The sequence below is a fragment of the Cyprinus carpio genome, chromosome A20, assembly GCF_018340385.1.
Source record: "Cyprinus carpio isolate SPL01 chromosome A20, ASM1834038v1, whole genome shotgun sequence".
NCBI lineage: Eukaryota > Metazoa > Chordata > Actinopteri > Cypriniformes > Cyprinidae > Cyprinus > Cyprinus carpio.
In genome coordinates, this window is record NC_056591.1 from 13,775,444 (window position 1) to 13,791,944 (window position 16,501).

Here is a 16,501-nt window from a genome sequence, read left to right on the forward strand (position 1 = left end):
GAAAGCTGGGGGCACACGAAACCCATTCCGCCATGCTTACAAATCCCTGCTATGGTGGAACACTACACAGCTAGGCAGAGAACAAAGGAGGCCAGAAAGTGGCGTCCCATGTCAGTTGTTGCATTGACACCCCAGAGAGAAAGGCCTTGTAGCCTCCACACAAAAAAAAGCTCTATACCAGTGCGCCTGACCCCAAGGGGAAGGATGTCAGAGGACTCATAGCCAAAGATACTGCAACTATGATCCACCGCCTAAGGGTTCGCTTGGTTACCGGGAGATCTTTTAGGCGACCACAGCAGAGTGAATAATGGTCAGATTTCCTCCACCAGGGCAGCTCTCGTGGACATTAGTATCCAGTGCCCCTGAATGCACAGACAAGATTAAGCTTTTTCTGGGTATGGGTCCCAACAGGAAGGGAGGACAGAAAGCCTTCAATCCTCTAACTGGCTGTGGCACCTACGGGTAGGGCAACTTAGTCACCATAACCCTGGCCCATGCGATAGGAATGACCTCAGAACTGAAGGGGCCACATAGAAGGCCTGGAAGTCACTCTCTTAAGGGAGGTCGCTGTGGGCCAGTGCGGGGAACGCAGGTCTTAAGCTTGTGCTTGGAATCGCTCCGGAACCATCCTCAAGTGGTTCAAATGGAGCCCTAAACAGAGTAGCTTATTAAGACTATGGGACAAAATCTTGGAGATGGGAATCTGAAGAGCATGAAGCAGGCATCAGCATCAGGGCTGCCCATCTGAGAAGAAAAATGGTAACCCAATGGTTTTCCCCCCCATTAACTAATGACCCACAGTGTCGTGAGTAAGATGCTATAGCCACCACATACACCTTCCATGGTGGAGGGGGCTTACCCTGCTGAAAACCGTTCCTGAGGAACTCCAGGCACTGGACCAACCAGGCCGTTGACTAGAAGTCCCAGCTGACAGTTGCCGCACCAAGACGTAAAAAGGCTTTACTATAAAAGGAGTACAGTTTTCTCATGGAGGAAGCTCCAGAACTGAGTATGGTCGCAACAAACCTCAGTTTGATAAGACTGGAAGCTATGAGTTGGTGCCCCCTCAAGGGGCCACACCCCACAGTTTCCCATAACTATAGTCATGGTGTGAACGATTAAGCCCCCCCAGCACTGAAAGACTAGGGTCACTCACTGACAGGAATCCCACCAGGAGAGCTCCTCAAGAAGGAGCAAAAGGTCCAAGAACCACTCCTCAGAGGCCTGGCCTAACAGAACGGCAGCTACTATCAGCAAGATGAAACCCATGTCCCAGCCACTCTCCTACCTTTGGTCAGCGCAGCGCAATCGTGAGAGAACAGGCGTATACGGACTGCGCGCCTCAACCATGCCTGATTGTATGTGCCCAAGGATGTAAAAATGCTCTTAAGAGAGTAGTTTTTTTCACCTGGGACCCACAGATGATTATAGCATGCCAGCCTATATTAGGGGACATGATACACAGACCCCCCCTGAGTGGTTGATGTCAAAGAGCCACACGCGAATGTGTTGTCTTGTCGCGAACAAACTAATGAATGGCCGCTAGGTCTGGGAGACAATGTTTCATGAGCAACGAAACTCGGCCCAGCATCCCACACGAAAAAATCGATGTGTCATGAGAGATGGCGTCCTTACCACAGACCCTGGGCAACGTCGACCACACATGACTGCTGGGCAGCCCATGAATGGATGCGTCCATCATTAGAACTGTGTGACCCACCATCAAACCTCAGGACTTCCATGTGTATGAGGAGGGATGGAAATGGGATTATGTAGTCCTTTAGATCTATCTTCGTGACAACAGTCTTCTGAACCTGATTGAACGGTCGAGTGGGGAGAGGTCGAAACCTATGGGAGCATACGCGCCGGTGGCGTAAATAAAATGGCGCGCCTGCACCAGTCACCGGTCTCGAGTCCCACGGAAGGAGCAAGGAAGGATAAAAGGAGGACTAACAACCGTGTGAAGGACTAGAGAGGTGGACCAGTGCCTGGACATGATTTTATTGTTGTTTTTGGCGGGCAGTCATCATGTGTAATTCTACAAATACTATGGGGGTCTTCATTTATACCACCAACATTAACAGTATAAAGGATCTGTTGTCTGTGGATTATATCAGCTTCATTGTTTCAGGAAACGCAGAATGCCTGGGTACAAGGACCACGTCGCTTGAACAAATCTTGAAAAGAGATTAAGAAACTGAAAGAGGGGAGATTTTAATCAACTATGTTCCCCTGAGATCACATTTTATAGAGATCTTAACATCTTCATTTCAGGAGCACAGGTGGGGAACGACATGAAATCGGGGTGCTACGCTGTCGACCCTTTATGCCTTTAGTCAAGTCTTTTTGTTGCCCCCTAAGGTCAGCATTTGCATTCATTGATGCTTAGTACTCCCTCAGCTGGATTGTAGATATGAATACACTTTCAGTGTCAGCTAGGTTTTAAACTTTCTTCATCTTCCTCCCAGCAATTATCTGTAGAGAATGAGAATTTATATTCAAATTGGACAATCAAACAATTTTTTTAGTACAGTGTTCTTTGTGAGGGACACAAAAATACATTTAAAACGACTGTTATCGCTTTGGATGTGCAACTTCAGCGGTGATCTCGTATAGCATGTGATTAAAAAGGAGAATAGGTTTTAGCAGCCCGGAGGAGGCAGTTAGGAATAGTGCTTTCCATACATTGGGAAATACCGTATGCAACATTTTTTCAGTGAGGTCAGTAATTAAAAATTAGTTCTAATAATTGATAAGAATAACAGCAAATGAGCTTCTGGCTATATGGCAATTCTTCTTCAGCAAAATTTCATACACTGAAGGCTAGTGGGGATTCACAGCATATTTTATAAATTGGACCCTATAGCGTGTAAAGCTGCATATTTTACAAAGTTTGTGTGAATGACTTTAGACTGCGGCAAAAAAAGCCCTGTTTTACCTTAAATCAATTTTCGTGTTTTATAAAAGGAAACATAATTCAATATTAGTAAAATATGATCCTGTTGTAACAAAGAATAGAGAAAATACTTGAGAATGCCATAGCTCTTAGAACCTGGTAACCTACTTGAAAAAAGCACTTCACACCAGAGATTCTTTGTTTTATTGTTTATGCTTAATGAGCATGCAAAACTGCACCCAATCTTAACATCATGAACATCATCTCATATTCACAAAAGTTAGATAACGATAATATTGTGAAAATTATAAAAAATTAAAAGAAAAAATTTGATTTTCTTTTGATCAGTTACAAATATCTTGGCCCGCCCAAAAATGTTGCATTAAAAGTCATTCTGTTTGATGTAAACATGATGATAGATTCACAACCGGTTTCTTTATGAGAATCTCAATCTGTTTGATCAAAATTTGTAAGGACACAACAAAATTTGTGCATAATTGTTGATTTAAAGCTTAGCCTACACTCTGTTTGCTGATGGCTACCAGCCAGTAAAGATGAAGATGCTTTAATTTGCAAATTAAGATGTAATGAAAATATCTCTGACAGTCCAATCAGTGGCTTGCTTTGGGCAGCTGAGGGAGCAAAAGCAAATTGACAGAAAAGGTTCGGCAAGGAGGAGCAATTCCTCAGATGAACAACACATAATCTCTTTTTCTGCCTCCCGCCTCTGAACAGACGCCTAAAAATGAAATGATGACATAAGTAAGAGGAGAAAAGTAAGGGGACGAGAGAAAGGAAAAAAAAACCAATTCTCAACGACACGCATGGCCCATTTAAATGAAAAAATGAAAAATACGCTATTTTTCTCAGTGTTGGACACAATCGCTAAGCAGGATATATATATCGCAGGAAATTGGTTTGTATAGGATTCTCTTACTTACATGGCCCATCCAGACACTCCTGTAGGTGAGAACAGAGCCCACACAACACCCAATACAACACAAGTCCCGGAGCCGCCTTCTGACGTTTTCAAATCAAGTTAGCCATTGAAATCCCGTTTTTCGTCAGTGTTTGTGTCGATGTGGGAGAAGAGATTAGCGGATGACTTGCTATGAGTGCTGTTCCCTCTTGAATATCTCTCAGCTCACAGGAGTGGCCACAAACAGCACGTCAGCTAGGTTATAGACACCAAGAACAGATGGCAGTAAACTGCAGTTAAGAAAAGTTGCCACTCTTCGTCTGCCCCACATATTGCCCCCATGTAATTGCAGATCATTTTCGATATTAAAAAACTATGATCATATTAAAACGGTCCAGACAGTCAGCCAGGACAGAAAAGATCACAGAATGAATAATAGAACAATATAACAGAGTTAAATATAACGAAGAAAAGAGTAGAACAATAGAAGTAGAAAAATAGATAGATAGAAGATAGAGAGATAAGGATAGATAGATAGATAGATAGATAGATAGATAGATAGTAGATAGATAGATAGATAGATAGATAGACTAGATAGAGTAGATAGGATAGATTAGTAGTAGGCCAGACCTTCCAGACTAATGGCACAGAAAGTACTGGGAACCTTGGTCTATGATAGGTGCCCATATGCATCAGAGTACGCTTTCAGCCAAAGCTCATCCGTGAGTTCGGTGGCAGTGACCGTTGATGGAGAACTGAGACTGAGACTACGATAGATGACTCATTACTTTAGGATGTTGTATAGATAAACGTTTCGCTTTATGTTTGTAGTTTTGGGTAATTTGTTTGTTTTAATGATTCTTGTGGAATGTGAGGGGAAATCGTAAAGGATTAGAGCAGCACTGACAGACCTTCTCCAGACGACAAGCACAAAGGTCACAAGTTCAGACGCTGCCCAGGGTGTGTGTGAGGTTTACACACACAGACAGGCCCACAAACAGGTCTATGAATGCGGCTGCCAGGGACGGTCCGCCTGGTCTAGCCTCACTGCCAGAGGACAGCACTCACCTGCATGAGCAGGGAGATTAAGCATCCTGCTGTTCTGGTCGATATATGGCAGAGGATACTGGTTATGATGTGGAGGGCCAAATAGATGAACACATCATTGGTGGAGCTGCATAAAGTTTAGCATGCAGCCTCAGGGGTGAGCACCATCGTTGCAGAAACGACTGCCACAGGACTACCAGAGACAGGACATAGACATCTGCAGTCATGACCTCATTCACACAATGGCACCAAACTGCTGTTTAAGACTAAGTACTTTCTTCCAAACTCAGCCACTGGTACTAACTGCAGGTTTGAGGTACAATCTGCGTACCACAATTTAGTTGCTTTAAAACAACATGGATGATAACATTTCTAAAGTACCCAAAGTGAAGTGTCCTGTTTCTATCATTTGTTGGACCTGCCACATTACTCTAGTGCCTCCTGTCAGGCGTCCATCTCTCTCCTCTCCTCTCTTTTCTTCCTGCTCTAATAGTCCTTACTCATATAGATGATATGCAAGGGCCAACCGAGGTGGTCAGTGGAGAACAGATATGCATAGGTATAATTTTCATAGACGTGTTATTTGTTCCAGTATAATGCGAAAGCAATAAACATATTTAGGAACATTTGAGTATAATAGGCATTTTCATTCTGTTGAAAAATCTGAATCTGCGATTTCCAAGTACAATAAACAAGTAATGAGATTATTTTGCTCGTAATATTTATTTGACAGTCATAAATATATTAGAATTTAATTGTATATTTTTTAATGTAAATTAAAAAGTTCTTTAATACTGATAGTTCATATCGAAATTTACATTTAATTACAATTTTGTCTGATACAATGAATCGTATTCATTTTTAACTTATCTGTTATTTTAAATATCTAGGAGAGCTGTTCACAACGTGTAAGTGATTGGGGTCGGTAATTTTTTTATATAATAAAATGTTGTTTTTAATTGCAACCCATGCATCAACTGTGAGGTGCAGAGGTACCTACATAATTTTACAAAAGTTTCATTTAAATAACTTCGCTGTTCTTTTCAATCTTCAATCAACGAAGATACCTAGCATCGAATGCTTTGAGCAAACAGAATTAACCTACACAACTGTTTTCAGATCATTGATAAATAAGAAAGGTTTTTCTTAGAGCACCAAGGATTATGTGACAAACTGAAGACTGGAGTAAAGACGCTGAAAATAAAAAGTTGTGCCATCACAAAGAGTAAAATACATGTTAAATCTTATTTTGTTATTAAAACAGCAAAACCTTTACTGATATTGCAATAATATTTAACAACAAAATTATGGATTTTAATCTATGGATTAATAAATTGATTAAATAAATTGCGCGCCTTCAGGACGGACCTTTCAGATAACAAGTAAGAAACAACAAAATAAACTTACCAACCTCTGGATATTAAATAGTTTGGCATTGATGATAAAAAATCATCATGATTATTTTTGTTCCATTGTTGTAATATTTTGCAAACAAGACCTTACTCTCACATTCTGACTTACATGTACTTTCTCAGCAGTGAGTGGTGCGTAGCATTGCTATTTTCAAAATCAAGTTGCTTTCCAATAACAAAGCTATTTATAGAAGCGCTTTATAAATGCATTAACACAAGCAGAGCTGTTGTTGTCTGAGTGATGCCCTCTGAATATAATCAGTACTTAATACTTTTGGATGTACAGAATTCAGAAGGCCTACATCATTTTTCTTGCTGAATGTGCACTCTTTATCGGAGACTTGTGTGCATTATAAGTTATTCTTCAAGTGCCAGCATATTATTGTGATGATGTCATTGCTTTCAGATGGACCTGCCCCTCAATAGTGATTAAAGACACAAAAAGGGTAAGTTCTAAGCTTTAAATAAGTCAGGACGCCTTGTCCTTTACTATATGGCGGTTCTTGGCCAGAATAAGCTGCAAAGCATATTTTAATGAGGAATTCAAAAGTAGCCACTAATGTCTAGGGTCCTATTAGGTTTGATATACAATAAGCTATTCGTATTGTTGTTATTATTTTGCTTAGTGGGAACATAATCAGATGGGACAGTAGATATGCAGGGTTTGAGCCTGTGAACTCCCAATATGCCTAAATACTGCAGAACAGCCATTTCACGCCGCCTCATGATGGATAACAACAATAACTCGACCAAATGTTTTAGAAGGCCCACGACCTAATGAAATTCATTGAAACTATATCAAGAGCATCTATGGGTAAGCCAGCTCCCTATGGGCATCCAGCTTCCACACATAATCAAGACCAAGCTATGGTGCCAGCTGACAGTACCTCAGCTCACTTGACAAGGTGGAATTGCGCATGCCATGCTCTACAGCACATCTGACCTCCATGCTGGCAAGACAATGATACTACATGACACCTGTGAACAGCTCCAGTTGGCTGGTCCCCTAGCCAGAGAATTCACCTTTGTCCAACAGTATGTTAAGTAAATGTATGTCTCAGACTTCAAAGCATCACTGATAGCTATCTCATCTCTTTTTGAGAAGCGTCAATGAATTTATTGTTGGTTGATAAAGCAATGTCATGTAAGCTCTACCTGTCCTGTTTTTTTTACTATTTCGAAAGGTTATTTGTGTAAATATGTATATGTTTCTATGTGTTTGTCTTTTGTATAGTTGGTTCTTCCATTTTTGTTTTGAAAGTTTATAAAATAATAAAAGTTAGTGTGGAGTATAGCTTTTCTTGAAATCGATATTTTATGTAGGTACGTTTGTCACTGGTTTTGAGTACTTGCCCAGCACGTCACTAACAACTCTTAACTGCTCAGATTGCTTATCTTCCTTAGGTAAAGAGTTAGGATTAAGATAGTGTATACGGTTTCGAGTCTGATCAGTCTTTGTTTTTATATCTTAGAGACGGAACACATTGTTTTAGTTGGAATGCAGCACTGAATTCGCATCTTAGAACAGTAAATAAAAAACAGGTCAGGGTTAGATTAGTCACCCTAATCTCTCCATGTCAAATTAGTTTCCCTGAAAACAAGATCATGTTAAGGTGATGTTACTTTAAAACTGACCATGACAGAAACTATTTTCTTTCAACTGAATGTACCATATCCCCAGTATCAAATCACCTCGTCTAAGAGACACACTTAGTTCACGGCTCAATCCAATTCGCTTTTTAGAATTTTATTTGTCACATTAGCTCAAACAATGGAGAGATGGCAGCTTTGCTAAGCCTCCTTTGATCCTATCAAAAGCAGACGAATCTCCTTACTATTCCTCACAGCCAGAAGGTTTGAGTTAAGTAGGCTGTTTTGCCTTCCGATAAGGAAAAAAGTTAAACTCTAAAAACAGATCCCCTGCTAGCTAGCGCAACCCCCGTGCAAACGCAGGGAGACTTTTTAAAACCACACTACAATGAGAAAACCCTTCACATGGTGAATCGTAACAATGTGTCATAGGGATCAAGCATATATATTAACGCTCTAAGGCAAATTGTTAAGCGGTGCGTATTTTATTAAGTACCCACTGTACCTCCGCCTGAGCTTAAGCACTCACTTAATCTACCCATAAAATTCGTGTGTGTCCTGAGCTCCACAGGTGGGGAACAATAAGAGCCTGTCCTATGGTTTCACAGTTTGGTTGATTGAAAGATGCTCGGATGCTCATCAAGGAGAATGCTCACAGATTACATCTGAATCTAAAGGGAATATGGGCAGTGTGACGAGCCATTTCTCCCTTTTGTCTGCTTATACTCTCACACTATCATAAACATGATTGGATGTAAGCATGGTTTTTGTTTTGTTTGTTTGTTTTGTTTTGTTTTGTGTTTGTTTTGTTTTGTTTGGTTTTGTTTTGTTTTGTTTTTCTTTGTTTTGGTTTTTGATTTGAATTTTGATTTAGTTGTGTTGCTTGTATTGTGCTTGCCCTTACCCAAAGTAGTAATACTTTCAAGTTTAGTTCATTAAGTAGACTTACGTAACGTTCACGTATATGTTTAAGTATACTTTAATGTAGCCAGTATACAAATATCATGTTCTAAGTAGTATACAGTAAGTATAACTGTTTTCATACGCTTGGGACTAAATTGGCCCACTTGTATATATAAAAGTATACTGTTAAGTATACTTTAAGTATAACAGTAGTCAAAACTTTGAGTAAAAACAAATATTTACCTCTATTTTATATTTGTACTGCAATTATACTAAAAGTGAACTTAGATACTGATACAGTTTACTAATTAAAACTTTGTACACTTGAAGTAGTCGTCAGGTAAACTACTAGTTTCACCGTAGTGTTAATACTGCAAGTACCTGATAATTTTCTTTAAGTTGAACTTTTATATCGTACTTTAAGTATAAACCACATGTCTCTATTTAGGTTTTAAATTTGTTATATTTTTTTATATGATACGCACATCCAAAAACACCCAAGAAAAAACAGGGTATCTGCTTGTAAACAAAAACAGTTTATTCTAGCTTCATGCATTCTTTTTTTTAAACACTTAATGATGTAAGTTTCAAAAAAAAATAAGAATAACATTTTGAACAAAAAGCTGAAAAAAGACTATTAATTAGATCAGAATGATAATCAAAACATAGATTGAGTAGATCAACACCCCAAAGCTTGACTGTAATTATTACCTTTTCATCGGTCGACATTTTCTTCCATAACGTTACAGTGTTTGATTCTGTTCTCATGTCAGATGATATATTACATGTGTTAGTATCTGGTGTTTCTTTTTCTTCTTCACCTTGTGTTTTTTTTTTTGGGAAAGTCTTACAGAAAGGTGTAAAATCGCCCTCTAACCCGTATAACAATGAAAACCAAATCTAAAGCGCACAGTTATATCTCAAATAATCTTTAGACTTTTTTTTTTTTTTTTTTTTTTGTTGGGGTTTAAGTATAGTCAGTATACTAAATTCATTTAAGTATATTTCTGAGTACATAGCCAGTTCTGAGAAGTACTAAAAAGTCACTAAAAGCATACTTTCTATTTTTTAGTTTAAAAGAAGTATACTACTAGCACACACTTGAATAAACTTCTTTTTGTAAGGGTTACATGATTCAATGCTAAGAATACGAGGGAGCAAAGCAAGTTGACTCAAAAAAAGAAATCCAAACAATCCTCGTTACTTCTTTAAAAGTTTTTCTTGAACAATGGTTTACAGGAAAACAAAACTGTGGTGGTCTTTGAGAATTTAACTCCAACGATTGTAAGTTTTTTTAAAACCTTTTATTTCTAACTTTTCGAATGGGATTTTTACCGGCACACAAAACAAAAACAAAACTGTTGGCAGTAGCACCTCAGCTCCTTGTGCTTGGTGCTTACCTGAAAAATGTGGTTTATTTCTAACAGATCATCTACAAGTACTAAACTGTCAAGCTCGTGCTTATAAATTAGTGCAATAACACTAAGATAAATCCACAATAATGCTTTTTATAATAATAATCCACAAGGAACACGGGCCTTACCAGAACAACGAGCACAAAACATAGACAAACAACACCCACAAGAAACTTCACGAACATGGATATAACCACAAAAGCAAGCAAGGACAATGACTAATAAATGAAACACAGTGAATACAGTGTGGGAAAAGTTTGTCCCCCTTTCTTATTTCTATTTTTTTTTGCATGTTTGTCCATATTTAAGGTTCCGATCATCAAACAAATTTATATTTTTATATAATAAGGTTCGAGGAGCACGTCAGATCTTGCCTAATTGCACAGTGGAGCTCACTTAAGATAATCAACACTAGGGTATAATACAGCTGCGTACCCCATCCAGTGATGGTGTATCAGCTCCCCCCTCCACCCCACTCCTCCACTTAGAGTTTCATTTTACCCTTTATGTAGGGGGTACTCTAGTTCGCCCACTTCCCGAGCTCGGAGCCCTTCCCCGGGCAGCACGCCAATATGCATTATATACTTCAGCTAATTATATGTAAGTTGAACTCATGAATATAGTCAAGAGACACAAGTAAACACAACTGAGGTTTTTAATGAGTAATGAAGGTTTTTTATTATTAAGAGAAAACTAACCCCAACTACATAGCCCTGTTTTAAGAGTGTTTTCCCCCCCGTTAAAACTGTGGTTTACACCGCTGAGTTCAATTTCACCAGGCCTGATTACTGCCAACCTGTTTCGCATTAAATCTCCTTAATAGGACTGCCTGACAAATGAAGTAGACCAAAAGATCCTCAAAAAGCTAGAACATCATGCTCGAGAGCCAAGGAATTCAGTAACAGAATGAGAAAAGAACGTGATTGAGATCTATCATTCTGGAAAAGGTTATCAAGAAAGCCGTTTCTACAAAGTTTGGGGACTTCCAGTGAACCACAGTGAGATCCATTATTCAGCAAATGGTCAAAAACATGTGGAACAGTAAGAACCTTCCCCAGGAGTGGCCGGGCTGACCAAAATTATCCCAAGAGCACAGCGAACAGCTCATCCAAGAGGTCACAAAAGAGACCACCACACCATCCAAAGAACTGCATGCCTCACTTGCCCAGTTAAGGTCAGTGTTCAACGCTCCACCATAAGAAAGAGCTGGGGCAAAATGTGGTCCAGCATGGCAGAGTTCCAAGGCGAAAACTGCTTCTGAGCAAAACGACCATAAAGGCTCATCCTCCGTTTTGCCCAGAAAACCATGTTGATGATCCCCCCAAGACTTTTTAGGAAAATACTCCGTGGACTACTTATGAGACAAAAGTTTTTGGAAGGTGTGTGTCCCAGTACATCTAGGCGTAAAGAAAGTAACACACGCAATTTCAGAAAAACAACCTCATACCAACATTAAAATATGGTGGTGGTAAGTGTGATGGTCACAGGGCTATTTTTTTGCTACTTCAGGTACCTGGGAAGACTTGCTGTGATAAATGGAACCATAGATTCTGCTGTTTTACCAAAAAAGCCTGAAGAAGACATGTCCGGAGGGCCATCTGTTTGTGACCTCCGGCTGAGGCGAACTTGGGCTCTGTCAACCTTGGGACAATGATCCAAAACACACCAGCAAGTCCCACCTCCTGAATGGCTGAAAAAAAAAAAAAAAAATGAGAGACTTTGGAGTGGCCTAGTCAAAGTCCTGGCCTGATCCTATTGAGAGGCTGTGGCATGAACTTAAAAAGGCTGTTCATGCTCGAAAACCCTCGAAAATGTTGGCTGAATTTACACAGTTCTGCATGCTTGAGTGGACCAAAATTCCTCCACAGTGCTGTAACAGCCATCATCGACAGGATTAGCTGGAAGTAGCAATTTGGTAGTTTTTTGCTGCTAAGGGTAAGCTAACCAGTGTAATTAGGTTTAGGGGGAAAAAGACGCTTTTTCACACCAAGGGGGTCCATGCAGTTTTGGATTTTTGTTTCCCTTCATAATAAAACACCATTCAATTCAAAAACTGCATGTTGTGTTTACTTGTGGTATCGTTTACTAATAGCTAGAAATTAGTTTGATGATCTAGACACATTAAAAGTGCTTGAGCAAACATGCAAAAAAATAAAGAAATCAGTTAGGGGGCCTTGCTTTTTCACACCACTGTAGCTAATTAAACTCAGAGGAAGAGAAACGAGGTCAATGGCAAAAGACAAAACTAAAAGCAAAGTATGAACCGTGACATAAACTGTAGCGGGCACCCGCAGTTAACACTAGCAGCCCATCATTCACTCAGAGAGGTCATATTATGTAATGCAATCAAGCAGCTTTTCACTGTTAAAAAAACAATCTGTTTGATTTTTAGATCACTTTTATAATACTAAGATCTGTCTTGGGGTGTCACCGATAAGAACTACTGACACAGCTACTCTGGACCTCTTTGGGTGGCAATCAGTGCTTGCAATAACTCAGTGTGATTTTGTTAGAATAGTTAAAAATCACAGAAATTTAATTCACATTACTATTTTTTATTGGATGTCTTGGTGTTTACCTTACAAAAAGGTTCAATCTGTTGAACAATTAACAATACTTCTAAAGCATTTATTAGCTTATTTCATGTTGAATTTCAACATTTACTTTTATGTTATTAAAAAATAGAAAATGTTATTTCATGGACATGAGCATGAGACTAACAATAACAAGTTAAACATTAAGAATGATTAATGTATTGCTCAATGTAAGTTAATTATTTAATGCATTGATTCATATTAACTAATATCATTTAGCAGAATTCCAGAAATATAGCTGTCACAATTTTTTCTCTCAATTAATGTGTATATGCTTGTACAGAAACAAAAAGAACAGTCTTGGCTGGTCTACACAAACATATTCAGCTGAAGATTAAATATGCCATTCCTTCATTTTTCGATTTCAGAACTAATTTTATGAATGCAATTCATGAAATGTGTAAAACACATATAAGCACATGTACTATTTGCATATCAATGTTGACAACATGACATGAAAAACAACTACCTCACAAAAAAAGCCCTAATTTAAAACCAAGATAACCACAGCTAAAGAAAACAAACTCAAAAACTTACAGTTACTGAGTTAAAATCCTTGTGACAGCTTCTCCATGTGACAACTAGCCCCAGTTTCCCCTATATTGACTTTAACAACCAGTGTTGTCATATACCATGTTATACAGCTTCTCTGGCTGATAAAAAGTGGATCTGATTAATTAGGTAGAAGAAAAAAAAAAAAGAAAAAAAAACATGTTTAATCATATGGTAGATCTCTTGAAGTTGAGTGCAAAGTTGCATATGTAACCCTCTGCTCCATCACTTGCTAATGAGTGGGTACTTCCTGCATAAAACATCAATCTTCTAGTCATAGAGAGCTAAACAGAAGGAGGCTGTTGCTAATGTGTGATATTGGCATGCATTACTGTAGAGAGAGAGATCTAAATATAGATGCAGACTGGGCGAGGGGGAGTGCTCAGTTACTCTTTCTGGCAAGACTTTGAGCAGAAAGTAGGTACCAGTTAATTCCTACTGAGGAAAGCAGGCCCTTCAAAATGTCCATGGTAACAGGAATTTTTTACAACCTTTTATGGAGAGAGCAGAGTTTGGACAGTTGATTTCTATATACATACCTGTGTGGTTTGTCTCACTCAATCGAGTAAGTTCCGAGTTTCTTCAGGCCTTTGTGGTGGAGGATAGAAAACTGTTACGTATAATAATGGACCCTCAAAAAACATCCATAAAATACTATCTTGACATTAAATAAAGAGTCTTCACTTGTCATCTGTGCAGTGTACATGCGTCGAACACTGACCTGGTTTCCTGGTTTTCTGACAGCCATAGTTGTGAAACATGCCTCATCATAATGGAATCCAACTTCTAGAGCAGTGGTCAGCAACACGAAGCCGGGCCTTGGGTCAGATTATTTTTGAATAGCAGTTGGTTCTGAAATAGATCTGTCATGACCAGCAATTAGTTACTCACAATCCAGAGTATGTGAAGTGGAGCCGGAGTGGTAGCGTAGTGCGTGATTGGGCTTGGTGTGATTTTGACTGGAATGAGCAGATTGTTTAAAAGTCAGGGCGTGATTTTCAACTTTCGCTCCACCACCGTTCCATCGATGAGGTCCAATTCCTTGGCAACAGCCTGCAGTGCCTTATAAATATGCATATTATTTAGCAAGAATTCCGCGTTAAACATATTTAATAGCTGAAAGCTTTAAGAGAGAAGGAGTCACTATGCTATGATGGCGGTAAAGGACATGATCGGGGAAGTTATAGTTCTCCAAGAGTTTGTTTGAATGAATCAGTTTAATGAATGATTAAAATGACTCACTTCCTTGCCACTTAACTATTCTCTGTAACCTGCCGTAACAGTAACAGGCAAGTGGAATTAAAAACTGAAAAGCGTCAGTCCTCTTTGGCTATAGTAATAAAGGGGAAAACATGACTAAAATGAGATATCATGGCCTTGACCTTCATTTTACCTCTCGACTGGAATCAATGAAGCCCTGTTTGAGTTCAGGATGCTGGATGGGTTTATACTCATAATGATAGTGAAGGTCTATGTTTTAAAAAGCAGCGATGTAACCTTACAGTTTCCCTTGTTCTGTTTTCACCTTGTTGCTCTAACTTATTCTTTACGACATATTCATCCCACGAGCTTTCAGCTGTACCCACAATAATTTTTATTTATAACCTGTGTGCAATAACACTTGGTTACCAGGACACGGTAAATAGAAGAATGGGATACTTTTGGGCTGTCTAGCTCTCTTTTTTCCGGAAAAAGGTAAAAATTTTTAAACTGACACTCCACATGGCTTGGGGCTCCTGAGTGCAGCCGCTCAATGTTGCTCTCCCTGCCTTAAAAAAAAAAACACTCTATGGGCTGAGCTGTTGGTTGGTGGTGGTTCATTGTCCTGTGCTGGTGGCCATTTTCCAGTTGCATGACATTGCGGTCCCACAGCAGTGGGGTCTCCTTGTGTTGCTCGATGTTGGCCTGATTTGATCTGTATGACGTTTTGCTTCTCATTTTTTGCAAAAATGAATGAAAGTTTCCCCTAAGCCACTAGTTTTGTTACACAACACAGCTTCAAATTGAATTTGTGTGAAATGCACACACTTGAGCGTTAAGCTAACCACGTGTTTTGAGCAACTGACTTCTCTATTTTTTCCTCGTCCAGCAGTGTGTTCCATTTTCACATTTTGTCCTTTTGAGTGAAAATAGCTTCAATATTTATCATATTGATAATTCAAACAGAATGTTTCCTCGTCCAGTGTTGATTTTCACAGTTTTTTCTCTCATAGTTTTTGTATTTTGATGAAAATATCATCTATATTTAATCATATTGAGTAATTTAAAAAAAAGTGTCAGTTACTCACCCTTACATAATTTCAGGCCCATTGCCCATTTTTTCATAAATATAGACAAATAATTTTTACCTGTTCCAATTTGAAGCTGTAATTACATAAATGAAGAGAGCGTGAGCATGACTGTCAACTCCACAAAGCAAATCATAATCACTAGAAAAGCACCATAAAGACATTCCACAGAAGTTAGTAATATATGCTAATATCCATATTATGGTCAGCAGTATTGTTTAATTTGCAATTTTTGTCCATCTTCATTGCCAAAAAAAAAAGAAAACTTTGTTAATTACATTTCGTCATATTTTAGCTATCAAGATTTTACAGTGACCTCTACGAAGTTTATCTAATGCGATTCAAATTACACAAGCTTATTTTTGACTTAAATGACAAGATCAATGAATGCGGCTTCCTTTTTCCTTGTGTTTTTATTTAATTATTTCCCTCTTTAAAAGCGAGGTAGGGGGCCTAATAGCCCAATCTAATTCACTGGGTTTTTACCCCCCTGCCCTCAAGCAATACCTTCAAGTCCAAGTCCCTTGTTATGGTTGTTTTACATCACTTGTATCTATTGCTGCCCTCATAAGTGTCCAGGAAGGCCGTGTCCCAGCAGGAATGCTGAAAAATTTCTCCAAATCCAAAACTTTAAAATGGAAACCCTTTGGGGATCCCCATGATAGTGGGAGGAAAACACTGGGGAAGGGGGAGGTGGACTGAAAGCTAATGTAGTCCCCAGTTGATTTGAGGAAAGAAGAAAAAAAAGGCTTTTTTAAATTTCATCGAAAGAGCAGGGGAAAAGGGGTTATAAGAACTCCACCAAGCAACGGGTAAACCAGAGCCCGCAAAACCTCGATTCACAAAAATGGATGTTTTTCAAGGTATAGCCACAGACTATTGTGA

At 39.0% G+C, this 16,501-nt stretch overlaps 1 pseudogene; it reads left to right on the forward strand.

Moving 5' to 3' along the window:
- Positions 1–307: 307 nt before the first annotated feature.
- LOC122149044 overlaps positions 308–16,501 on the forward strand; it is a 53,202-nt pseudogene continuing 37,008 nt past the window's right edge.